The sequence below is a fragment of the Pseudophryne corroboree genome, chromosome 9 (genome assembly GCF_028390025.1).
Source record: "Pseudophryne corroboree isolate aPseCor3 chromosome 9, aPseCor3.hap2, whole genome shotgun sequence".
NCBI classification, from domain to species: domain Eukaryota; kingdom Metazoa; phylum Chordata; class Amphibia; order Anura; family Myobatrachidae; genus Pseudophryne; species Pseudophryne corroboree.
In genome coordinates, this window is record NC_086452.1 from 50,386,961 (window position 1) to 50,414,223 (window position 27,263).

Below are 27,263 nucleotides of genomic sequence, written 5' to 3' on the forward strand. Positions count from 1 at the left end.
GGGGGTGTTCTATCTTCCGCTCAGCATGTTGGCCCTGGAGAAATAATTTCTGCTAATTACTCCTTTACTGCACAGATGGTGGGAGATGGGGCAGGAGGGAATGCACTAAACTGTAGAAGGGGACATTGGGCTGAATGAAAGGGCCCCGGTACATGACTTCCAGGGTAGGAAGGGATGTTTAATATGTAGGGGAGGGGTCGATAGTGGAATGGGCTTAATAGTCATAATTTTCTGGTGGGAGGGCAGCTTGCTTTACTGCAGATATCTCAAGTTCCTGGAAATAGATTTCTTAGCTTTAATGGGATAAAAAAAAACTAGAGAGTCTCACCTTTTAGGAAGTACTGGGGACTTGGGGATCAGAGTTCAGGAGACAGAGCAATCCACTGCCGAAAATATAAAACTGCATATTAGACGCGTGGAGCTGGAGCAGGGACCAGCTGCTGGAAGACTGATATCTTTGGTTCTGGGCATGGTAGAGACAAGCTGCCAGTGTTCTACAAAAGAGGAGAGTCTCAGCTTTTGGAGTATTTCCTCAGAAAACTCTGAGTCAGACAGAACCTGAGATATCTGGCTGGGAAGAGCAATTAACCGGCTTGGATGGGGACCACTGCTTTGAAGTCGGATATCTCTGGTTCCCCAGGGCCGATTTTCAAAAATCTGGTACCCCTGAAAAGAGGGAACCCTCAGCTATCAGCCTAGGGCCCTATTACTCCTGGGGCCCTTGGGCAAGAGCCCATTGAGCACATACGAAAAGACGGTCCTGGCTGGGGAGGCACAAGCAGCTAACAACCCCCCCCCCCCTTCCCCAATGGAGGGGGGGGGGAGTGTAGCCCCCCCTACATTGGTGAAACCAGCACCAGGCAGAACCAGCCAGGGGGGATAATGCCATAGCAGGGGAGACACTCGGTATGGGGTCCCCCTGCCATAGCATTAATCTGCCCCCCCACAAACTAGTCAGCTCAGGGCTGGAATTCCTCGGAAGTGGGGACCCCAAAAAATAAAAATGGGGTCCCCCACCCGAGCACCACGATCGGTGCCTCCCAAACACATATAGGCAGGAAATGTGATTAGATTAATATAAAGCAGATACTTATGACATAGAATATGTGTCATAAGTATTTTCTTAATATTATTTTAATCATTAATGACAGGGGAGGCACTGGCTCCCCTGACTGCCCATCCCTGGTGGAGAGAGATGCTTGCTCCAAGCTTGACCTCCTGACTGCACACTGCACTGTGCAGTGTAGAGCAACAGAATGGGACGGACGAAGCTGAAGTAAGTTTCACTTCAGCCGGGATTCGGTGAAAGCCGGACCAGACCAAGTTCCAGAACGCCGGATGACACCTGCTGCCTGAAGCGACCCCTGCCGCTGAGGAGCTTTGAATGCGCGTGTCCGTCCGGGGGGCGTGTCTGACAGGCTGTGAGGGGGGAGATAGGGAGCAAGACCTTAGAGCCGGCTCCCATCACAAAGCTGCGGGTCCTGCTCCCGGGAGACCGTGTCAGCCTGCACACACACAGCAGAGGGGTCTGTGCACTGATGTGTGCGGGAAGACATCACAGCCTTCTATCCCGCTGCCGCTGCCCCGGACAGAGGGATGGAGGGGGGAGCAGCACAGGGAGATGATGGTGCTGTGCTACATATTTAGATCATATATAACCACTTGCTGCATACGGGGAGGGGTGGGGGGATGTAGTGTATATAATAAATAATGAATTTCCCCTTGTCCAATGAAAGGGGGGGTCACACAGACACATTACCCCCCACGTCGTTTAAAAATAGATAAATAAATTTAAAAAATATATATACAGTATATAGGGTATGCTGGAGGTCGGCACTCAGGCAGACTGTTAGTAATGAAATGGTGCGACAGACGATCACATGCTTTCAATGTTTTGGAGACCAGCTCCTTTATCATTCTTGATAAAGGAGCTAGTCTCCGAAACGTCGAAAGCATGTGATCTTCTATCGCTAGACGGGCAACCCGGCGGCGGGGGAGAGGTGACGGGGGGAGTGAAGTTTATTCACTCCCCTCGTCATCCGACTCCACAGCACAATGCATGCTAATATGGACAATCTCGTCCATATTGGCCTGTATGCATAAGCGATGGGGTACCAACGATTAACGAGAGCTGGTCCGCACATCGTTAATCGTTGGTGACTACACACTGCACGATATGAACGAGTTCTCATTCATTAATGAACGAGAACGTTCATATTGTGCACTGAGATCTTCCAGTGTGTAGGGCCCATAACAGTCTCCTTGAGTGCCGACCTCCAGCATACCCTATATTTCTGTAGCGTCCTAGAGGATGCTGGGGTCCATTTTAGTACCATGGGGTTAGACGGTTCTGCAGGAGCCTTCGGCACTTTAAGACTTTTTAACAGTGTGATTTGGCTCCTCCCTCTATGCCCCTCCTCCAGACCTCAGTTTAGAAAATGTGCCCAGGAGACTGGATGCACTCTAGTGGAGCTCTACAGAGCTTTGCTGGAAAAATACTTTGTTAGGTTTTTTATTTTACAGGGAAGCTGCTGGCAACAGCTTCCCTGCTTCGTGGGACTTAGGGGGGAAGTAGGAACCAACTTCTCAATTAGTTAATGGTTCTGCTTCTGCTGACAGGACACCATTACCTCATGAAGGGTACTGAACACAGACCAAGCCTGGCCAGCGTTCACTCCCACAGCACTGCCGCCACCCCCTAAGAGAGCCAGAAGTCAGAAAGCTGGTGAGTATGTTTACCAGAGTCCTGCAGACAGGGGTCCTCCGGTCATCGTTGGCGGCACACAGGTACCAGCGCAGCGGCGGGACGCTGCGCACCATGTCTCTCAGTACAGGGGTGCAGAGCGCGTGAGTGGGAGGGAGGTGCGCTCTGAGCGGCATGTGTAAAACCTACTCTCACTGGTAAAAAAAGTACATCCAGAGAGGCTGTGGATGTACTACCCCCTGGGCCAGTATAAAAATAACCCTTTCTGAGGCTGGATCGTGCCATTATAGGGGGCGGGGCTTCTCCTCAGATGTGCCAGAACACTCACTGGGCGCCATTTTCTCCTGCAGAAACGCCACTGTGAAGCTCTAGAGCACTTTTTCCTCAAGTCTACACTGATACAAGTACAGGGTGTTATAGAGGGGGAAGGGAGTGTTCATTATAATTAGGTCTGTGGACCTAATATTGGTATATGCGCTGTAGTTGTGTCATTTTTGCACAATTCACATATAGGGCGCAGTGTGTGGACTGGCAAATCCCTCTGTGTCTCTCTGACAGACTTTAGTGTAGGTCTGTCCCCGATAGCTCCCCTGTGTGATAGGGGTGTGTGTGTGTACAGGTGTGTAACATGTCAGACATCGTGGAGGGTTCTTTCCCGGAAGTACCCATTTTAGATGCACGAGAGGGTAATATGGTGGCCCTTCCCTCTCAGAAGGAGCCGGAGTGGGTGAGAATGTTGCAAAAGAATACGTCAATGCTTGCAAAGAAATTCTCTGAGTCTGAACAACAGACTAAATATTGGAGGCAATCTGTGGAGGATGCACTGTTTACTGACCCCTCCATATCATCCACTCAGGTCCCATCCAGTTCCCAGAAAAGCTCTCTGGTCCAGATAATGCAAGGGGACACAGAATCAGATTCCGACACTGACGTCGACACTGGGGATTTGAGAGGGGTAGACCCTAAATTAGCCAAAAGCATACAATGTATGATAGTCGCTATAAAGGAAGTGTTGGAGTTTCCTGAAACAACACTGGTCCCAGAGGAAAAGGATTATATTAAATTAAATAAAAAGCAGGTTGTGACTTTTCCTCCTTCAAAGGATTTGAATGTGTTCTTTGAAGAATCCTGGGCTAACCCAGAGAAGAAATGTACTATTCCCAGAAGGATACGTGTAGCGTACCCTTTCCCTGAGGAAGACAGGCACAAATGGGAGACACCCCCAATGGTAGACACCTCAATTTCTCGGCTGTCTAAGAAAATTGTTTTGTCTGCCCCTGGGTCAGCCTCTTTAAAAGATCCGGCTGACCGTAAATTAGAAGCAACCCTAAAATCCATATATACAGCTAACGGAAGGTGCTCAGGCCCACCATTGCTTGTGCGTGGGTGGGTAATGCTGTGGAACAATGGTCTGACAACTTGCTTGTTAGCATAGACACAATTGACAGGGATGAAATAGTCCTAACTCTCGGCCATATCAAAGATGCTGCAGGTTACTTATTTGAAGCTATAAAGGATATTGGGTTGCGGCGTTCAAGATCCTCCGCTATGGTGATATCAGCCCGCAGGGCGCTGTGGATCCGCCAATGGAATGCTGATGCGGGTCCAAAAAAGAATATTGAGGCGCTCCCTTATAATGGAAAAGCCCTCTTTGGAGACAAGCTGGATACCATGATTTCAACAACTACATCAGGCAAGTCAGCATTTCTGCCTTCTGCAGCTGCTCCACCTAGGAAAGGATATCATTCTCATACAATGCAGTCCTTTCGTTCCAACTAGTCCAAAAAGGCAAAGGGTACCCCCTTCTTCGTAGGAAGAGGTTGAGGAAGAGGTAAAAAATATACAACACCATCAGGCTCGCAGGAGCAGAAGTCAACAGCTACTTCTGCTAAAACCTCAGCATGACGCTGGGGCTCCCCTGCGGGAGTACCATCGGGTGGGGGCACGTCAACTGTCTTTCAGCCAGGTCTGGGTTCACTCAGATCTGGATCCTTGGGTATTACAGATAGTATCCCAATGGTACAATTTGGAATTTCAAGACCTTCCCCCATGCCGATTTCTCAAATCAGCCTTACCAGCTTCTGTTCGGGACAGAACAAATGTGCTGAACGCAATACAGAAATTATGTCAAGACAACGTAATTACCATAGTTCCTGTGTTACAACAGGAAAAAGGGTTTTATTCAAGCATGTTTGTAGTGCCGAAACCGGATGGCTCGGTCAGACCGATTCTAGACCTAAAGACTCTGAACCTCTATTTGAAAAGGTTCAAATTCAGGATGGAATCCCTGAGAGCGGTGATCTCCAACTTGGAGGAAAAAGAATTTCTGGTGTCGATGGACATCAAAGATGCTTATTTGCATGTTCCCATCTACCCTCCGCATCAAGCATACCTGAGGTTTGCGATGCAGGACTGCCACTACCAGTTCCAAACATTGCCTTTCGGGCTCTCCGCGGCTCCGAGAATATTCACCTAGGTGATGACGGAGATGATGGTTCTTCTTCGCAAGAAAGGAGTCAACGTAAACCCATACTTGGACGATCTCCTCATAAAAGCGAGATCCATGGAGAAACTAGTACAGAACATTGCACTTTCCCTGACGGTGCTTCAACAGCACGGTTGGATCATAAACCTTCCAAAATCACAATTTGAACCGACAATGAGGTTATCATTTCTGGGAATGATATTTGACACGGAAGCACAGAAAGTATTCCTACCGGTGGAAAAGGCTTAGGAGATCCAGAGGATGGTCAAACAAGTTTTGAAACCAGCACGCGTATCGATACATCAGTGCATCCGCCTGCTGGGGAAGATGGTAGCGGCCTACGAGGCTCTACAATATTGCCGATTCCACGCCAGGGTGTTCCAATGGGACCTACTGGACAAGTTTTCAGGATCGCACCTACACATGCACCGGAGGATAATCTTGTCGACAAAAGCCAGAATTTCACTCTTGTGGTGGCTACAAAGTTCTCACCTCCTGGAGGGACGCACGGGGACCACGGATGCAAGCCTCCGAGGTTGGGGAGCAGTCACGCAGGGGTAAAGCTTCCAAGGAAGATGGTCAAGTCAAGAAGTACTCTTTCACATAAACATTCAGGAGTTGAGAGCTGTGTACAACAGCCTTCATCAAGCGGCGCATCTTCTTCAAGATCCAGTCAGACAATGTAACGGCAGTAGATTACATAAACGATCAGGGCGGAACAAAAGCAGAGCGGCAATGACAGAGGTTACAAAAATACTCCTCTGGGCAGAAAGACATGCAAAAGCTCTGTCAGCAATTTTCATTCCGGGAGTGGACAACTGGGAAGCAGACTTCCTTAGCAGACACGATCTCCATCCAGGAGAATGGGTCCTCAACCCGGAGGTCTTTGCAGAGTTAGCAAGTCGTTGGGGCCTACTTCAAGTAGATATGATGGCATCACGTCTCAACAAGAAGCTTCAGAAGTATTGCTCCAGGTCGAGGGACCCACAAGCAATAGCAGTAGATGCACTGGTGACCCAGTGGGTTTTTCAGTTGGTGTATCTGTTCCCTCCATTTCCACTAATACCAAAAGTTCTCAAGATCATTAGAAGAACAAGGGTTCGAGCAATTCCCATTGCTCCAAACTGGCCAAGGAGGGCTTGGTATCCAGATCTTCAGGAGTTACTATTGGAAGATCCTCGGCCTCTTTCTCTTCACGAGGACCTGCTTCAGCAGGGGCCATTTGTTTATCAAGACTTACTGTGGCTACATTTCACGGAATGGCTGTTGAGCGCCAGATCCTATCCCGTAAGGGTATTCCCAATTAAGTAATTCCCACACTTATTCTGGCCAGGAAAGGGGTAACGTCCAAACGTTACCATCGTATTTGGAGAATATATGTATCTTGGTGTGAATCCAAGAAGTCTCCTCCGGTGGTGTTTCAATTGGGACATCTTCTCCTATTTCTACAGGCGGTGTGGATGCTGGCTTGAGATTAGGGTCTATCAAGGTCCAAATTTTGGTCTTGTCCATTTTCTGTCAGAAACAGTTGGCTTCCTTTCCTGAGGTCCAGACATTCGTGAAGGGGGTTCTGCGCATCCAACCTCCCTTTGTGCCTCCTGCGATGCCATGGGATCTTAATGTGGTGTTGCAGTTCCTTAAATCAGACTCCTTTGAGCCTCTGCAAGAGGTGGAGTTGAAGTTTCTCACTTGGAAAGTGGTCATGCTGTTGGCCTTGGCTTCAGGTCTGAATTAAGTGTCTGAATTAAGGGCTCTGTCACACAAGAGCCCTTATTTGATTTTTCATGAAGATAGAGCTGAACTGCGGACGTGTCAGCATTTTCTTCCAAAGGTTGTGTCTTCTTTCCATATCAACCAACCTGTGGTGGCACCAGTGGCTTCTGACACCTCAGCCATTTCTAAGTCCTTGGATGTCGTCTGAGCGTTGAGGACTTATGTTTCAAGAATGGCTCAGATAAGGAAAACAGAATCTTTGTTTGTCCTCTATGACCCCAACAAGATTGGGGGTCCTGCTTCTAAGCAGACTATTGCGCCCTGGATCAGAGGTACCTTTCAGCACGCTCATTCCACGGCAGGATTGCCATTACCAAGTTTGAAAAAGACCCACTATACAAGGAAAGTGGGTTCGTCCTGGGCGGCTGCCCGAGGTGTCTCGGCGTTGCAGATTTGCCGAGCAGCTACTTGGTCAGGGGCAAACACGTTTGCTAAGTTTTACAAGTTTGACACCTTGTCTGATAACGACCTTCAGTTTGGTCAGTCAGTTCTGCAGGAACATTAGCATTTTCCCGCCCGTACTGGGAGCTTTGGTACATCCCCATGGTACTAAAATGGACCCCAGCATCCTCTAGGACGTTAGAGAAAATAGGATTTTAATAACCTAACGGTAAATCCGTTTCTCGTAGTCCGTAGAGGATGCTGGGCGCCCGCCCAGTGCTAATTTTTCCTGCAAAATACGTTTGTCTTTTTACACAGGTTCTCATGTGTTAACATGTTTTACACCAGTTGCTGTTACGTTATGCATGCACGTTAGCATGGGTTATGTTAAAGGTCATGTTAGGAGACGTGTTTTTGGTATGGTATGAGCTGGTGTGAATCTCGCCACTAGTTTAATGATAATTCTCTCGAAGTTGTCCGTCTCCTCGGGCACAGCTCCTATACTGATGTCTGGAGGAGGGGCATAGAGGGAGGAGCCAGTTCACACTGTTAAAAAGTCTTAAAGTGCCAAAGGCTCCTGCGGAACCGTCTATACCCCATGGTACTAAAATGGACCCCAGCATCCTCTGCGGACTACGAGAAATGGATTTACAGGTAGGTTATTAAAATCCTATTTTTCTTGCGCAAAGAAAGGATGGGCACCGGAGCAAGCTGCAAATTGTATAGAAGGGTGCCGGGCATTGTGAAATAAATATATATATATATATATATATATATATTAGAGATGAGCGCCTGAAATTTTTCGGGTTTTGTGTTTTGGTTTTGGGTTCGGTTCCGCGGCCGTGTTTTGGGTTCGAACGCGTTTTGGCAAAACCTCACCGAATTATTTTTGTCGGATTCGGGTGTGTTTTGGATTCGGGTGTTTTTTTCCAAAAACACTAAAAAACAGCTTAAATCATAGAATTTGGGGGTCATTTTGATCCCAAAGTATTATTAACCTCAAAAACCATAATTTACACTCATTTTCAGTCTATTCTGAATACCTCACACCTCACAATATTATTTTTAGTCCTAAAATTTGCACCGAGGTCGCTGTGTGAGTAAGATAAGCGACCCTAGTGGCCGACACAAACACCGGGCCCATCTAGGAGTGGCACTGCAGTGTCACGCAGGATGTCCCTTCCAAAAAACCCTCCCCAAACAGCACATGACGCAAAGAAAAAAAGAGGCGCAATGAGGTAGCTGTGTGAGTAAGATTAGCGACCCTAGTGGCCGACACAAACACCGGGCCCATCTAGGAGTGGCACTGCAGTGTCACGCAGGATGGCCCTTCCAAAAAACCCTCCCCAAACAGCACATGACGCAAAGAAAAAAAGAGGCGCAATGAGGTAGCTGTGTGAGTAAGATTAGCGACCCTAGTGGCCGACACAAACACCGGGCCCATCTAGGAGTGGCACTGCAGTGTCACGCAGGATGTCCCTTCCAAAAAACCCTCCCCAAACAGCACATGACGCAAAGAAAAAAAGAGGCGCAATGAGGTAGCTGTGTGAGTAAGATTAGCGACCCTAGTGGCCGACACAAACACCGGGCCCATCTAGGAGTGGCACTGCAGTGTCACGCAGGATGTCCCTTCCAAAAAACCCTCCCCAAACAGCACATGACGCAAAGAAAAAAAGAGGCGCAATGAGGTAGCTGACTGTGTGAGTAAGATTAGCGACCCTAGTGGCCGACACAAACACCGGGCCCATCTAGGAGTGGCACTGCAGTGTCACGCAGGATGTCCCTTCCAAAAAACCCTCCCCAATCAGCACATGATGCAAAGAAAAAGAAAAGAAAAAAGAGGTGCAAGATGGAATTATCCTTGGGCCCTCCCACCCACCCTTATGTTGTATAAACAAAACAGGACATGCACACTTTAACCAACCCATCATTTCAGTGACAGGGTCTGCCACACGACTGTGACTGATATGACGGGTTGGTTTGGACCCCCCCCCAAAAAAGAAGCAATTAATCTCTCCTTGCACAAACTGGCTCTACAGAGGCAAGATGTCCACCTCATCTTCACCCTCCGATATATCACCGTGTACATCCCCCTCCTCACAGATTATCAATTCGTCCCCACTGGAATCCACCATCTCAGCTCCCTGTGTACTTTGTGGAGGCAATTGCTGCTGGTCAATGTCTCCGCGGAGGAATTGATTATAATTCATTTTAATGAACATCATCTTCTCCACATTTTCTGGATGTAACCTCGTACGCCGATTGCTGACAAGGTGAGCGGCGGCACTAAACACTCTTTCGGAGTACACACTTGTGGGAGGGCAACTTAGGTAGAATAAAGCCAGTTTGTGCAAGGGCCTCCAAATTGCCTCTTTTTCCTGCCAGTATAAGTACGGACTGTGTGACGTGCCTACTTGGATGCGGTCACTCATATAATCCTCCACCATTCTATCAATGTTGAGAGAATCATATGCAGTGACAGTAGACGACATGTCCGTAATCGTTGTCAGGTCCTTCAGTCCGGACCAGATGTCAGCATCAGCAGTCGCTCCAGACTGCCCTGCATCACCGCCAGCGGGTGGGCTCGGAATTCTGAGCCTTTTCCTCGCACCCCCAGTTGCGGGAGAATGTGAAGGAGGAGATGTTGACAGGTCGCGTTCCGCTTGACTTGACAATTTTGTCACCAGCAGGTCTTTCAACCCCAGCAGACCTGTGTCTGCCGGAAAGAGAGATCCAAGGTAGGCTTTAAATCTAGGATCGAGCACGGTGGCCAAAATGTAGTGCTCTGATTTCAACAGATTGACCACCCGTGAATCCTTGTTAAGCGAATTAAGGGCTGCATCCACAAGTCCCACATGCCTAGCGGAATCGCTCCCTTTTAGCTCCTTCTTCAATGCCTCCAGCTTCTTCTGCAAAAGCCTGATGAGGGGAATGACCTGACTCAGGCTGGCAGTGTCTGAACTGACTTCACGTGTGGCAAGTTCAAAGGGCATCAGAACCTTGCACAACGTTGAAATCATTCTCCACTGCACTTGAGACAGGTGCATTCCATCTCCTATATCGTGCTCAATTGTATAGGCTTGAATGGCCTTTTGCTGCTCCTCCAACCTCTGAAGCATATAGAGGGTTGAATTCCACCTCGTTACCACTTCTTGCTTCAGATGATGGCAGGGCAGGTTCAGTAGTTTTTGGTGGTGCTCCAGTCTTCTGTACGTGGTGCCTGTACGCCGAAAGTGTCCCGCAATTTTTCTGGCCACCGACAGCATCTCTTGCACGCCCCTGTCGTTTTTAAAAAAATTCTGCACCACCAAATTCAAGGTATGTGCAAAACATGGGACGTGCTGGAATTTGCCCATATTTAATGCACACACAATATTGCTGGCGTTGTCCGATGCCACAAATCCACAGGAGAGTCCAATTGGGGTAAGCCATTCCGCGATGATCTTCCTCAGTTGCCGTAAGAGGTTTTCAGCTGTGTGCGTATTCTGGAAAGCGGTGATACAAAGCGTAGCCTGCCTAGGAAAGAGTTGGCGTTTGCGAGATGCTGCTACTGGTGCCGCCGCTGCTGTTCTTGCGGCGGGAGTCCATACATCTACCCAGTGGGCTGTCACAGTCATATAGTCCTGACCCTGCCCTGCTCCACTTGTCCACATGTCCGTGGTTAAGTGGACATTGGGTACAACTGCATTTTTTAGGAGACTGGTGAGTCTTTTTCTGACGTCCGTGTACATTCTCGGTATCGCCTGCCTAGAGAAGTGGAACCTAGATGGTATTTGGTAACGGGGGCACACTGCCTCAATAAATTGTCTAGTTCCCTGTGAACTAACGGCGGATACCGGACGCACGTCTAACACCAACATAGTTGTCAAGGACTCAGTTATCCGCTTTGCAGTAGGATGACTGCTGTGATATTTCATCTTCCTCGCAAAGGACTGTTGAACAGTCAATTGCTTACTGGAAGTAGTACAAGTGGGCTTACGACTTCCCCTCTGGGATGACCATCGACTCCCAGCGGCAACAACAGCAGCGCCAGCAGCAGTAGGCGTTACACGCAAGGATGCATCGGAGGAATCCCAGGCAGGAGAGGACTCGTCAGACTTGCCAGTGACATGGCCTGCAGGACTATTGGCATTCCTGGGGAAGGAGGAAATTGACACTGAGGGAGTTGGTGGGGTGGTTTGCGTGAGCTTGGTTACAAGAGGAAGGGATTTACTGGTCAGTGGACTGCTTCCGCTGTCACCCAAAGTTTTTGAACTTGTCACTGACTTATTATGAATGCGCTGCAGGTGACGTATAAGGGAGGATGTTCCGAGGTGGTTAACGTCCTTACCCCTACTTATTACAGCTTGACAAAGGGAACACACGGCTTGACACCTGTTGTCCGCATTTCTGGTGAAATACCTCCACACCGAAGAGCTGATTTTTTTGGTATTTTCACCTGGCATGTCAACGGCCATATTTCTCCCACGGACAACAGGTGTCTCCCCGGGTGCCTGACTTAAACAAACCACCTCACCATCAGAATCCTCCTGGTCAATTTCCTCCCCAGCGCCAGCAACACCCATATCCTCCTCATCCTGGTGTACTTCAACACTGACATCTTCAATCTGACTATCAGGAACTGGACTGCGGGTGCTCCTTCCAGCACTTGCAGGGGGCGTGCAAATGGTGGAAGGCGCATGCTCTTCACGTCCAGTGTTGGGAAGGTCAGGCATCGCAACCGACACAATTGGACTCTCCTTGTGGATTTGGGATTTCAAAGAACGCACAGTTCTTTGCGGTGCTTTTGCCAGCTTGAGTCTTTTCAGTTTTCTAGCGAGAGGCTGAGTGCTTCCATCCTCATGTGAAGCTGAACCACTAGCCATGAACATAGGCCAGGGCCTCAGCCGTTCCTTGCCACTCCGTGTGGTAAATGGCATATTGGCAAGTTTACGCTTCTCCTCCGACAATTTTATTTTAGGTTTTGGAGTCCTTTTTTTACTGATATTTGGTGTTTTGGTTTTGACATGCTCTGTACTATGCCATTGGGCATCGGCCTTGGCAGACGACGTTGCTGGCATTTCATCGTCTCGGCCATGACTAGTGGCAGCAGCTTCAGCACGAGGTGGAAGTGGATCTTGATCTTTCCCTAATTTTGGAACCTCAACATTTTTGTTCTCCATATTTTAATAGGCACAACTAAAAGGCACCTCAGGTAAACAATGGAGATGGATGGATTGGATACTAGTATACAATTATGGACGGGCTGCCGAGTGCCGACACAGAGGTAGCCACAGCCGTGAACTACCGCACTGTACTGTGTCTGCTGCTAATATATAGACTGGTTGATAAAGAGATAGTATACTCGTAACTAGTATGTATGTATAAAGAAAGAAAAAAAAACCACGGTTAGGTCACTGGTATATACAATTATGGACGGGCTGCGGAGTGCCGACACAGAGGTAGCCACAGCCGTGAACTACCGCACTGTACTGTGTCTGCTGCTAATATATAGACTGGTTGATAAAGAGATAGTATACCGAGTCGTAACTAGTATGTATGTATAAAGAAAGAAAAAAAAACCACGGTTAGGTCACTGGTATAAACAATTATGGACGGGCTGCCGAGTGCCGACACAGAGGTAGCCACAGCCGTGAACTACCGCACTGTACTGTGTCTGCTGCTAATATATAGACTGGTTGATAAAGAGATAGTATACTCGTAACTAGTATGTATGTATAAAGAAAGAAAAAAAAAACACGGTTAGGTCACTGGTATATACAATTATGGACGGGCTGCGGAGTGCCGACACAGAGGTAGCCACAGCCGTGAACTACCGCACTGTACTGTGTCTGCTGCTAATATATAGACTGGTTGATAAAGATATAGTATACTCGTAACTAGTATGTATGTATAAAGAAAGAAAAAAAAACCACGGTTAGGTCACTGGTATATACAATTATGGACGGGCTGCGGAGTGCCGACACAGAGGTAGCCACAGCCGTGAACTACCGCACTGTACTGTGTCTGCTGCTAATATATAGACTGGTTGATAAAGAGATAGTATACTCGTAACTAGTATGTATGTATAAAGAAAGAAAAAAAAACCACGGTTAGGTCACTGGTATATACAATTATGGACGGGCTGCGGAGTGCCGACACAGAGGTAGCCACAGCCGTGAACTACCGCACTGTACTGTGTCTGCTGCTAATATATAGACTGGTTGATAAAGAGATAGTATACTCGTAACTAGTATGTATGTATAAAGAAAGAAAAAAAAACCACGGTTAGGTCACTGGTATATACAATTATGGACGGGCTGCGGAGTGCCGACACAGAGGTAGCCACAGCCGTGAACTACCGCACTGTACTGTGTCTGCTGCTAATATATAGACTGGTTGATAAAGAGATAGTATACTCGTAACTAGTATGTATGTATAAAGAAAGAAAAAAAAACCACGGTTAGGTCACTGGTATATACAATTATGGACGGGCTGCCGAGTGCCGACACAGAGGTAGCCACAGCCGTGAACTACCGCACTGTACTGTGTCTGCTGCTAATATATAGACTGGTTGATAAAGAGATAGTATACTCGTAACTAGTATGTATGTATAAAGAAAGAAAAAAAAACCACGGTTAGGTCACTGGTATATACAATTATGGACGGGCTGCCGAGTGCCGACACAGAGGTAGCCACAGCCGTGAACTACCGCACTGTACTGTGTCTGCTGCTAATATATAGACTGGTTGATAAAGAGATAGTATACTCGTAACTAGTATGTATGTATAAAGAAAGAAAAAAAAACCACGGTTAGGTCACTGGTATATACAATTATGGACGGGCTGCCGAGTGCCGACACAGAGGTAGCCACAGCCGTGAACTACCGCACTGTACTGTGTCTGCTGCTAATATATAGACTGGTTGATAAAGAGATAGTATACTCGTAACTAGTATGTATGTATAAAGAAAGGAAAAAAAACCACGGTTAGGTCACTGGTATATACAATTATGGACGGGCTGCCGAGTGCCGACACAGAGGTAGCCACAGCCGTGAACTACCGCACTGTACTGTGTCTGCTGCTAATATATAGACTGGTTGATAAAGAGATAGTATACTCGTAACTAGTATGTATGTATAAAGAAAGAAAAAAAAAACCACGGTTAGGTCACTGGTATATACAATTATGGACGGGCTGCCGAGTGCCGACACAGAGGTAGCCACAGCCGTGAACTACCGCACTGTACTGTGTCTGCTGCTAATATATAGACTGGTTGATAAAGAGATAGTATACTCGTAACTAGTATGTATGTATAAAGAAAGAAAAAAAAACCACGGTTAGGTCACTGGTATATACAATTATGGACGGGCTGCGGAGTGCCGACACAGAGGTAGCCACAGCCGTGAACTACCGCACTGTACTGTGTCTGCTGCTAATATATAGACTGGTTGATAAAGAGATAGTATACTCGTAACTAGTATGTATGTATAAAGAAAGAAAAAAAAACCACGGTTAGGTCACTGGTATATACAATTATGTACGGGCTGCCGAGTGCCGACACAGAGGTAGCCACAGCCGTGAACTACCGCACTGTACTGTGTCTGCTGCTAATATAGACTGGTTGATAAAGAGATAGTATACTACTAATATTATATACTGGTGGTCAGGTCACTGGTCACTAGTCACACTGGCAGTGGCACTCCTGCAGCAAAAGTGTGCACTGTTTAATTTTAATATAATATTATGTACTCCTGGCTCCTGCTATAACCTATAACTGGCACTGCAGTAGTGCTCCCCAGTCTCCCCCACAATTATAAGCTGTGTGAGCTGAGCAGTCAGACAGATATATAATAAGATGATGCAGCACACTGGCCTGAGCCTGAGCAGTGCACACAGATATGGTATGTATGTGACTGAGTCACTGTGTGCTGTGTATCGCTTTTTTCAGGCAGAGAACGGATTATAAATAAAAGTGGTGGTCACTGGTCACTATCAGCAAAACTCTGCACTGTACTACTGAGTACTCCTAATGCTCCCCAAAATTAGTAAATCAAGTGTCTAAACGGAGAGGACGCCAGCCACGTCCTCTCCCTATCAATCTCAATGCACGTGTGAAAATGGCGGCGACGCGCGGCTCCTTATATAGAATCCGAGTCTCGCGATAGAATCCGAGCCTCGCGAGAATCCGACAGCGTCATGATGACGTTCGGGCGCGCTCGGGTTAACCGAGCAAGGCGGGAAGATCCGAGTCGCTCGGACCCGTGAAAAAAAATAAGATTTTACTTACCGATAAATCTATTTCTCGGAGTCCGTAGTGGATGCTGGGGTTCCTGAAAGGACCATGGGGAATAGCGGCTCCGCAGGAGACAGGGCACAAAAAGTAAAGCTTTTCCGATCAGGTGGTGTGCACTGGCTCCTCCCCCTATGACCCTCCTCCAGACTCCAGTTAGGTACTGTGCCCGGACGAGCGTACCCAATAAGGGAGGATTTTGAATCCCGGGTAAGACTCATACCAGCCACACCAATCACACCGTACAACTTGTGATCTAAACCCAGTTAACAGTATGATAACAGCGGAGCCTCTGAAAGATGGCTTCCTTTAACAATAACCCGAATTAGTTAACAATAACTATGTACAACTTATGCAGATAATCCGCACTTGGGATGGGCGCCCAGCATCCACTACGGACTCCGAGAAATAGATTTATCGGTAAGTAAAATCTTATTTTCTCTATCGTCCTAGTGGATGCTGGGGTTCCTGAAAGGACCATGGGGATTATACCAAAGCTCCCAAACGGGCGGGAGAGTGCGGATGACTCTGCAGCACCGAATGAGAGAACTCCAGGTCCTCCTTAGCCAGAGTATCAAATTTGTAAAATTTTACAAACGTGTTCTCCCCTGACCACGTAGCTGCTCGGCAAAGTTGTAATGCCGAGACCCCTCGGGCAGCCGCCCAAGATGAGCCCACCTTCCTTGTGGAGTGGGCCTTTACAGATTTAGGCTGTGGCAAGCCTGCCACAGAATGTGCAAGTTGGATTGTGCTACAGATCCAACGAGCAATCGTCTGCTTAGACGCAGGAGCACCCATCTTGTTGGGTGCATACAATATAAACAACGAGTCAGATTTTCTGACTCCAGCTGTCCTTGCAATATATATTTTTAATGCTCTGACAACGTCCAGTAACTTGGAGTCCTCCAAGTCACTTGTAGCCGCAGGCACTACAATAGGCTGGTTCAGATGAAATGCTGACACCACCTTAGGGAGAAAATGCGGACGAGTTCGCAGTTCTGCCCTGTCCGAATGGAAAATCAGATATGGGCTTTTGTAAGATAAAGCTGCCAATTCTGACACTCTCCTGGCAGAAGCCAGGGCTAGAAGCATGGTCACTTTCCATGTGAGATATTTCAAATCCACCTTTTTTAGTGGTTCAAACCAATGAGATTTTAGGAAGTCCAAAACCACATTTAGATCCCACGGTGCCACTGGAGGCACCACAGGAGGCTGTATATGCAGCACTCCCTTAACAAAGGTCTGGACTTCAGGGACTGAAGCCAATTCTTTTTGAAAGAAAATCGACAGGGCCGAAATTTGAACCTTAATAGATCCCAATTTGAGACCCATTGACAATCCTGATTGCAGGAAATGTAGGAATCGACCCAGTTGAAATTCCTCCGTCGGAGCACTCCGATCTTCGCACCACGCAACATATTTTCGCCAAATTCGGTGATAATGTTGCACGGTTACTTCCTTCCTTGCTTTAATCAAAGTAGGAATGACTTCTTCCGGCATGCCTCTTTCCTTTAGGATCCGGCGTTCAACCGCCATGCCGTCAAACGCAGCCGCGGTAAGTCTTGAAACAGACAGGGACCCTGCTGAAGCAAGTCCCTCCTTAGAGGTAGAGGCCACGGATCTTCCGTGATCATCTCTTGAAGTTCCGGGTACCAAGTCCTCCTTGGCCAATCCGGAACCACTAGTATCGTTCTTACGCCTCTTTGCCGTATAATTCTCAATACTTTTGGTATGAGAGGCAGAGGAGGAAACACATACACCGACTGGTACACCCAAGGCGTTACCAGCGCGTCCACAGCTATTGCCTGCGGATCTCTTGACCTGGCGCAATACCTGTCCAGTTTTTTGTTGAGGCGAGACGCCATCATGTCCACCATTGGTCTTTCCCAACGGGTTACCAGCATGTGGAAGACTTCTGGATGAAGTCCCCACTCTCCCGGGTGAAGATCGTGTCTGCTGAGGAAGTCTGCTTCCCAGTTGTCCACTCCCGGGATGAACACTGCTGACAGTGCTATCACATGATTCTCTGCCCAGCGAAGAATCCTTGCAGCTTCTGCCATTGCCCTCCTGCTTCTTGTGCCGCCCTGTCTGTTCACATGGGCGACTGCCGTGATGTTGTCCGACTGGATCAATACCGGTTTTCCCTGAAGCAGAGGTTCTGCCTGGTTTAGAGCATTGTATATTGCTCTTAGTTCCAGAATGTTTATGTGAAGAGACGTTTCCAGGCTCGTCCATACTCCCTGGAAGTTTCTTCCTTGTGTGACTGCTCCCCAGCCTCTCAGGCTGGCGTCCGTGGTCACCAGGATCCAATCCTGTATGCCGAATCTGCGGCCCTCCAATAGATGAGCACTCTGCAACCACCACAGAAGAGACACCCTTGTCCTTGGAGACAGGGTTATCCGTAGGTGCATCTGAAGATGCGACCCTGACCATTTGTCCAACAGATCCCTTTGGAAAATTCTTGCGTGGAATCTGCCGAATGGAATCGCTTCGTAAGAAGCCACCATTTTTCCCAGGACTCTTGTGCATTGATGTACAGACACCTTTCCTGGTTTTAGGAGGTTCCTGACAAGCTCGGATAACTCCTTGGCTTTTTCCTCCGGGAGAAAAACCTTTTTCTGAACCGTGTCCAGAATCATCCCTAGGAACAGCAGACGAGTTGTCGGCATTAACTGGGATTTTGGAATATTCAGAATCCACCCGTGCTGTTTTAGCACTTCTTGAGACAGTGCTAATCCCATCTCTAGCTGTTCTCTGGACCTCGCCCTTATTAGGAGATCGTCCAAGTATGGGATAATTAATACGCCTTTTCTTCGAAGAAGAATCATCATCTCGGCCATTACCTTTGTAAAGATCCGAGGTGCCGTGGACAATCCGAACGGCAGCGTCTGAAACTGATAGTGACAGTTTTGTACAACGAACCTGAGGTACCCCTGGTGTGAGGGGTAAATTGGAACGTGGAGATACGCATCCTTGATGTCCAAGGATACCATAAAGTTCCCCTCTTCCAGGTTCGCTATCACTGCTCTGAGTGACTCCATTTTGAACTTGAACTTCTTTATGTACAGGTTCAAGGACTTCAGATTTAGAATAGGCCTTACCGAGCCATCCGGCTTCGGTACCACAAAAAGAGTGGAATAATACCCCTTCCCTTGTTGCAGAAGAGGTACCTTGACTATCACCTGCTGAGAGTACAGCTTGTGAATGGCTTCCAACACCGTCTCCCTTTCGGAGGGGGACGTTGGTAAAGCAGACCTCAGGAAACGGCGAGGTGGATCTGTCTCTAATTCCAACCTGTATCCCTGAGATATTATCTGCAGGATCCAGGGATCTACTTGCGAGTGAGCCCACTGCGCGCTGTAATTTTTGAGACGACCGCCCACCGTCCCCGAGTCCGCTTGAGAAGCCCCAGCGTCATGCTGAGGCTTTTGTAGAAGCCGGGGAGGGCTTCTGATCCTGGGAAGGAGCTGCGTGTTGCTGTCTCTTCCCTCGACCTTTGCCTCGTGGCAAATATGAATAGCCCTTTGCTCTCTTATTTTTAAAGGAACGAAAGGGCTGCGGTTGAAAAGTCGGTGCCTTTTTCTGTTGGGGAGTGACTTGAGGTAGAAAGGTGGATTTCCCGGCTGTAGCCGTGGCCACCAAATCTGATAGACCGACTCCAAATAACTCCTCCCCCTTATACGGCAAAACTTCCATATGCCGTTTTGAATCCGCATCGCCTGTCCACTGTCGCGTCCATAAAGCTCTTCTGGCCGAAATGGACATAGCACTTACCCGTGATGCCAGTGTGCATATATCCCTCTGTGCATCACGCATATAAAGAAATGCATCCTTTATTTGTTCTAACGACAGTAGAATATTGTCCCTGTCCAGGGTATCAATATTTTCAATCAGGGATTCTGACCAAACTACCCCCGCACTGCCCATCCAGGCAGTTGCTACAGCTGGTCGTAGTATAACACCTGCATGTGTGTATATACTTTTTTGGATATTTTCCATCCTCCTATCTGATGGATCTTTAAGTGCGGCCGTCTCAGGAGAGGGTAACGCCACTTGTTTAGATAAGCGTGTTAGCGCCTTGTCCACCCTAGGAGGTGTTTCCCAGCGCTCCCTAACCTCTGGCGGGAAAGGGTATAATGCCAATAATTTCTTTGAAATTATCAGCTTTTTATCAGGGGCAACCCACGCTTCATTACACACGTCATTTAGTTCTTCTGATTCAGGAAAAACTATAGGTAGTTTTTTCATACCCCACATAATACCCTGTTTAGTGGTACCTGTAGTATCAGCTAAATGTAACGCCTCCTTCATTGCCAAAATCATATAACGTGTGGCCCTACTGGAAAATACGGTTGATTCGTCACCGTCACCACTGGAGTCATCGCCTGTGTCTGGGTCTGTGTCGACCGACTGAGGCAAAGGGCGTTTCACAGCCCCTGACGGTGTTTGAGTCGCCTGGACAGGCACTAATTGATTGTCCGGCCGTCTCATGTCGTCAAACGACTGCTTTAGCGTGTTGACACTATCCCGTAGTTCCATAAATAAAGGCATCCATTCTGGTGTCGACCCCCTAGGAGGTGACATCCCCATATTTGGCAATTGCTCCGCCTCCACACCAATATCGTCCTCATACATGTCGACACACACGTACCGACACACAGCAGACACACAGGGAATGCTCCTAATGAAGACAGGACCCACTAGCCCTTTGGGGAGACAGAGGGAGAGTTTGCCAGCACACACCAAAAGCGCTATATATATATATCAGGGATAGCCTTATAATAAGTGCTCCCCTATAGCTGCTTTGTTATATAAAAATATCGCCATAAATTTGCCCCCCCTCTCTGTTTTACCCTGTTTCTGTAGTGCAGTGCAGGGGAGAGACCTGGGAGCCGTCCTGACCAGCGGAGCTGTGAGAGGAAATGGCGCCGTGTGCTGAGGAGATAGGCCCCGCCCCTTTTCCGGCGGGCTCGTCTCCCGCTATTTTGAGAAATCAGGCAGGGGTTAAATATCTCCATATAGCCTCTAGGGCTATATGTGAGGTATTTTTAGCCTTTATAGGTACTCATTTTGCCTCCCAGGGCGCCCCCCTCCCAGCGCCCTGCACCCTCAGTGACTGCCGTGTGAAGTGTGCTGAGAGGAAAATGGCGCACAGCTGCAGTGCTGTGCGCTACCTTTAGAAGACTGCAGGAGTCTTCAGCCGCCGATTCTGGACCTCTTCTGTCTTCAGCATCTGCAAGGGGGCCGGCGGCGCGGCTCCGGTGACCATCCAGGCTGTACCTGTGATCGTCCCTCTGGAGCTTGATGTCCAGTAGCCAAGAAGCCAATCCATCCTGCACGCAGGTGAGTTGACTCCTTCTCCCCTCAGTCCCTCGCTGCAGTGATCCTGTTGCCAGCAGGAATCACTGTAACATAAAAAACCTAGCTAAACTTTCTCTAAGCAGCTCTTTAGGAGAGCCACCTAGATTGCACCCTTCTCGGCCGGGCACAAAAATCTAACTGGAGTCTGGAGGAGGGTCATAGGGGGAGGAGCCAGTGCACACCACCTGATCGGAAAAGCTTTACTTTTTGTGCCCTGTCTCCTGCGGAGCCGCTATTCCCCATGGTCCTTTCAGGAACCCCAGCATCCACTAGGACGATAGAGAAAACATGAAGTTCGTGCGGGTTCGGATTCAGAGAAACCGAACCCGCTCATCTCTAATATATATATATATATATATATATATATTAAAAAAAAATCTTTTTTTTACTCCAATTATACAGCTATGTCTGGCCACTGGGCCTTATTCATAGATGGACCCAGCCAATGCATTCACATGCAGCAGCTGCGTCCTTAGGGTCTGCGCACATGCAGCGGCCATAGTGTGCGATCTTTCACCATACGATTGCATATGCCGGAATGGTGTGCAGGACACCCAGACAACCTTAGGTAGCTGTTCAGGGTGCCGGAATAGGGCGCAGACAACCTTAGATACCTGTTCCGGGTGCCGGAACAGGGCTCAAACCACCTTAGACAACCGTTTCGGGTGCCCGACCAGGATGCAGACCACCTTAGGTAGCTGTTACATGTGCCGGAATGGTGTGCAAGACACCCAGGCAACCTTAGATAGCTGATCAGGGTGCCGAAATAGGGCGCAGACCACCATAGATACCTGTTCCAGGTGCTGGAACAGGGCTCAAACCACTTTAGACAACTGTTCCGAGTGCCGATACAGGATGCAGACCACCTTAGGTAGCTGTAACATGTGCCGGAAATGTATGCAGGACACCCAGGAAACCTTAGATAGCTGTTCAGGGTGCCAGAATAGGGCGCAGACCACCTTAGATACCTGTTCCGGGTGCTGGAGTAGGATTCAGACCACCTTAGGTAGCTGTTTCATGTTCCGGAATGGTGTGCAGGACACCCAGACAACCTTAGGTAGCAGTTCAGGGTGCCGGAATAGGGCGAGAACTACCTTAGATACCTGTTCTGCATGCCGGAACAGGGCTCAAACCACCTTAGACAACCGTTTCGGGTGCCGGAACAGGATGCAAACCACCTTAGGTAGCTGTTACATATGTCGGAATGGTGTGCAGGACACCCAGACAACCTTAGGTAGCTGTTCAGAGTGCCGGAATAGGGCGCAGACCACCTAAGATATCTGTTGCAAGCAGTGCCAGATTAAGGTCCACATGGGCCTGGAGCTGAAATTTATGAAGGGCCTACTGTGTGCCACCATAAGGGGTTGGACCAGTGTCACGGGGGTGTAACTAATGATGTGGAGGGCATGACCAGTGCTTTATTGAATGATCTGTACAAGGGATGTGGCTAGCACCATGATGGGCATAGCTACCGCCTACCTTTAGCCACCTTAATGTCCATCCCCTCTCTTTACATATTATTATATAGATATATACATTGGTGTGAGCAGGGGGGGTGCCTGGTGCGCACAGGCACCCCCTAATGTCTGGCACCCCGATCTCACATACCTGATGCAGCGATCGCCGAGCAGGCTGATTACTGTCCCCTCTGCGCTGCACCCTGTCAGGACTGCATTACTGACTGGACGCCTGGGTTAATCAAGGGTGCCACTGCCACCGGCTTTCAAACTCCTGGCTCCACCTCCATGTCCAAAAACAGCATGATGTGATGTGATAACGTCATGCTGCTCGCATGCCCACCCGCCACATGCCCACCTCTCTCCTTCTATGCTATGACATCTGTCACTGATGAGGAGCAGCATGCAGCCAGCGTTCCTCTTAGGAAGACAAATTCAATACTGGCAAGCGGTCGGCAGCAACATTGACACGTCACTCGTTTTTCCAGCAGCAGCAGTACTAGTCTGCGACTGTCAGTGTCAGTGAGTGACTGACTTGTAAGTAAGCTGCTGCATCTTGCTTACAAGAGAGGGGGAGCCAGACCAGGCTGAGGAGGAGCAGTGTAATTGCAGTGAGTGCCATCAGGGGTGTTTGTTTGGTGCACACCACAACATCTGACAATGGGGGTAATTCCAAGTTGATCGCAGCAGGAAAATTTTTAGCAGTTGGGCAAAACCATGTGCACTGCAGGGGAGTCAGATATAACATGTCCAGAGAGAGTTAGATTTGGGTGGGTTATTTTATTTCTGTGCAGGGAAAATACTGGCTGCTTTATTTTTACACTGCAATTTAGATTGCAGATTGAACTCACCACACCCAAATCTAACTCTTTCTGCACATGTTATATCTGCCTCCCCTGCAATGCACATGGTTTTGCCCAACTGCTAACCAAATTCCTGCTGCGATCAACTTGGAATTACCCCCAATGTATCTGCTTTATTAGGATTGGTACAAGGGTGGATATTTTATATTGCGTTGACAGTCAATAGATGGTGCTAGACACGCCCAAAAGACGGTGCTAGACACACCCCTCCGACGGTGCACCCCCTAATAAAATGTGCTGCGCACGCCTATGGATATATATTGGTTCAATAAATCCGGTACTCTTGTTTAAATGAGAATTGCTCCGGTGTCATCCACAAATTATATAATAGCAGAGGTGATGATGAAGGCGGCAGTAAAACGGGCTTTCAAATATAATAATGCAAACTGCATCAGCAAATAGATTTTTTTATTATGCCACCCTCTGTTTCCATTATTATGCCCTCCCGTGTCCATTATTAGCCTCCTCCCTGTCCATTATCAGTCCTCCCCTGTGACTATTATTAGTCCCATCCGTGTCCATTATTATGTCTCCCCTCCGTGTCCATTTTTATGTCTCCCCTCCGTGTCCATTATTAGTCCCCCCCGTGTCCATTAGTAGTCCCCCCGTGTCCATTAGTAGTCCCCCCCGTGTCCATTAGTAGTCCCCCCCGTGTCCATTAGTAGTCCCCCCCGTGTCCATTAGTAGTCCCCCCCGTGTCCATTAGTAGTCCCCACCGTGACCATTTGTAGTCCCCACCGTGACCATTTGTAGTCCCCACCGTGACCATTTGTAGTCTCCCCGTGACCATTATTAGTCTCCCCCGTGACCATTATTAGTCCTCCCTGTGCCCATTATTAGTCCTCCCTGTGCCCATTATTAGTCCTCCCTGTGCCCATTATTAGTCTCCCCCGTGACCATTATTAGTCCTCCCTGTGCCCATTATTAGTCCTCCATGTGTCCATTATCATGTGTGTGTGTCCCCCCCCGTGTCCATTATTAGTGCCCCTGTGTGTCCATTATTAGTGCCCCTGTGTGTCCATTATGGTGCTCCCCCCTTTGTATCTATAGGGTTTATGTCTCACCACCCTAAAGTTCACTTACTCTCTTCTTGCTTCCTCTGACTTGGCTCCTCCTCCAGGCTTACACCGTCCACAGATCTTCAAAGGCACTGACTGGAAGGTCAGGAGCTGCCAGCATTACAGCTGCAATTGGCAGCACTCCGGCAGTCCAGGGCAGGAACAAGTGGCGCCTCCCGTCCTCACCCCATGGTCATCAGCGAAACGCACGCGGAGCCCTGCATGGTGGCGCATATGTGACATCACGCGGCGTGACGTCACATGGCGCAGCGACGGGAGAGGCACACTAAGCGGCGCAGGAAGGGCTTGTTGTGAAGCCTTTCACTGCGCTGCTATTTGACTGTATTTCCGACCACTGCGACTCTGAGGATGGAGAGGTTTTTGGGGGATAGAGCCTCGGACAGCTGCTGTTTCTCTAGCGGATCTTCTTTGCTGGTTTGGGCCTATTTTCATGGGTGGGCCTGGAGCTGCAGCTCCACCCGCCCCATTATTAATCCGGCCCTGGTTGCAAGTGCCGGAACAGGGCGTAGATTACCTTAGACAACCATTCCGGGTGCCGGAACAGAATGCAGACCACCTTAGGTAGCTATTACATATGCCGGAAGGGTGTGCAGGACACCCAGACAACCTTAGGAAGCTGTTCAGGGTGCCAGAATAGGGCGCAGACCACCTTAGATACCTGTTCCGGGTGCCGGAACAGGGCTCAAACCACCTTAGACAACCATTCCGGGTGCCAGAACAGGATGCAGACCACCTTAGGTAGCTGTTACATGTGCCGCAATGGTGTGCAGGACACCCAGGAAACCTTAGATAGCTGTTCAGGGTGCCGGAATAGGGCGCAGACAACCTTAGACAACCGTTCCGGGTGCCCGAACAGGATGCAGACCACCTTAGGTAGCTGTTACATGTGCCGGAATGGTGTGCAAGACACCCAGGCAACCTTAGATAGCTGATCAGGGTGCGATATAGGGCGCAGACCACCTTAGAGACCTGTTCCAGATGCCGGAACAGGGCTCAAACCACCTTAGACAACCATTCCGGGTGCCGGAACAGGATGCAGACCACCTTAGGTAGCGATTACATATGCCGAAATGGTGTGCAGGACACCCAGACAACCTTAGGTAGCTGTTCAGGGTGCCGTAATAGGGCGCAGACCACCTTAGATACCTGTTCCGGGTGCCGGAACAGGGCTCAAACCACCTTAGACAACCGTTCCGGGTGCCAGAACAGGATGCAGACCACCTTAGGTAGCTGTTACATGTGCCGCAATGGTGTGCAGGACACCCAGGAAACCTTAGATAGCTGTTCAGGGTGCCGGAATAGGGCTCAGACAACCTTAGACAACCGTTCTGGGTGCTGGAGCAAGATACAGACCACCTTAAATAACTGTTACATGTGCCGGAAATGTGTGCAGGACACCCAGACAACCTTAGGTAGCTGTTCAGGGTGCCGGAATAGGACGACGCCCTTATTTGATCCCTGTTCCGGGTGCCGGAACAGGGCTCAAACCACCTTAGACAACTGTTCCGGGTGCCCGAACAGGATGCAGACCACCTTAGGTAGCTGTTACATGTGCCGGAATGGTGTGCAAGACACCCAGGCAACCTTAGATAGCTGATCAGGGTGCCGAAATAGGGCGCAGACCACCTTAGATACCTCTTCCAGATGCCGGAACAGGGCTCAAACCACCTTAGACAACCGTTCCGGGTGCCGGAACAGGATGCAGACCACCTAAGGTAGCTATTGTCACGATCCGGGTATCTGGACGCCATTTCTTACCCATCAGATGCCTCCTAAGGCTGGCTCAGCGCTCCAGGAACGGATCCCATCTGTTATCCTAATGTTCACATTCCTGCATCCTCTCCTGTCTCTCTGAGACGCTGTCACAGTAATGCCATATTACATCTGGCATGGCGTCTCCCGCGGCCTCCGCCGCCGTCCCTGAGCTTCTGCATGCAGAGTGTCAGAGTGGCGATTACGTCAGCCGCGGCCTCCGCTGTGTCCGCGTGGTTGGATGTGCACTTGTCAGCCTGGCGTCTCCTGTCTCCGGTGGCCGGCGCCGCCATTACTGTTTTCATTACCACATGGATTACAAACCAAACTTCCCTCCAAGTGTCTGCATGGGCGCAGCCATCTTGGATTCTGTCAGCTGATCATTTCCACCAATCTGTTGTCAGTATTGTTAATCTGCATAATTGCCTAGCCAATCCCTTCCTTGCTGCAGGTATAAGTAATCTGTGCCTGAGCAAGGAAGGCGTCAGTGCTTTGGTTGTCAAACCTAGTTCCAGTTTGTCTCTCTCCTGTGATTGTCTTCCAGGTTCCAGCTCCTGTCTCCAGACTTCTGCTGTAGAGACCCGCACCAGCATTCCATCTGCGGTGTAGCCTGACTCTCCGATCCATTCTGGACTCACCTGTTTCCAGCTACAACAATCACCTGCTTCCAGCCCAGCTTCCAGCAGTGTACAGCTTCTCTTAAAGGGCCGGTGTCCTTTCTGCAGTTTACCTCTCTCCACCGGTATTATTATTTCTCCGTTCTCAAATTCTACATTTCATCCATATTGCATCGCTCTCAAGCCTCATTTATTATTTAAACTGGTTCCAGCCAGTATCTACTCTGTGCCAACACCTGTCTGGTTCTAACCAGTACCCACAGCAGCATTTTATCTTCAGCAGTCCAGCTTTCCCTGGAACACCAGCTGGTACGACCCTGGGCTTTCTGCATTGCTACAGTTGAGCCTGGTAAGGACTTTCCAACTTGCAGATAATAAGAACTGTCTCATACCACCAGAGCTCTGTGGTCCCTGCCACCCTGTAGTACCCAGGAACTGTATTATTATTTCTCTGCTGATTTTTATGTTTCTTTACTGCTACTGTGATGCATGGAGTTTGTCATAAATAAACATCATTGAC

At 48.8% G+C, this 27,263-nt stretch overlaps 1 protein-coding gene across 1 annotated transcript in view; it reads right to left on the minus strand.

Annotated features, from left to right (window-relative positions):
• The window catches only part of C9H1orf210 (chromosome 9 C1orf210 homolog), a 542,874-nt gene that overhangs the window by 334,442 nt on the left and 181,169 nt on the right, over positions 1-27,263 (minus strand). The window lies entirely within an intron of this gene.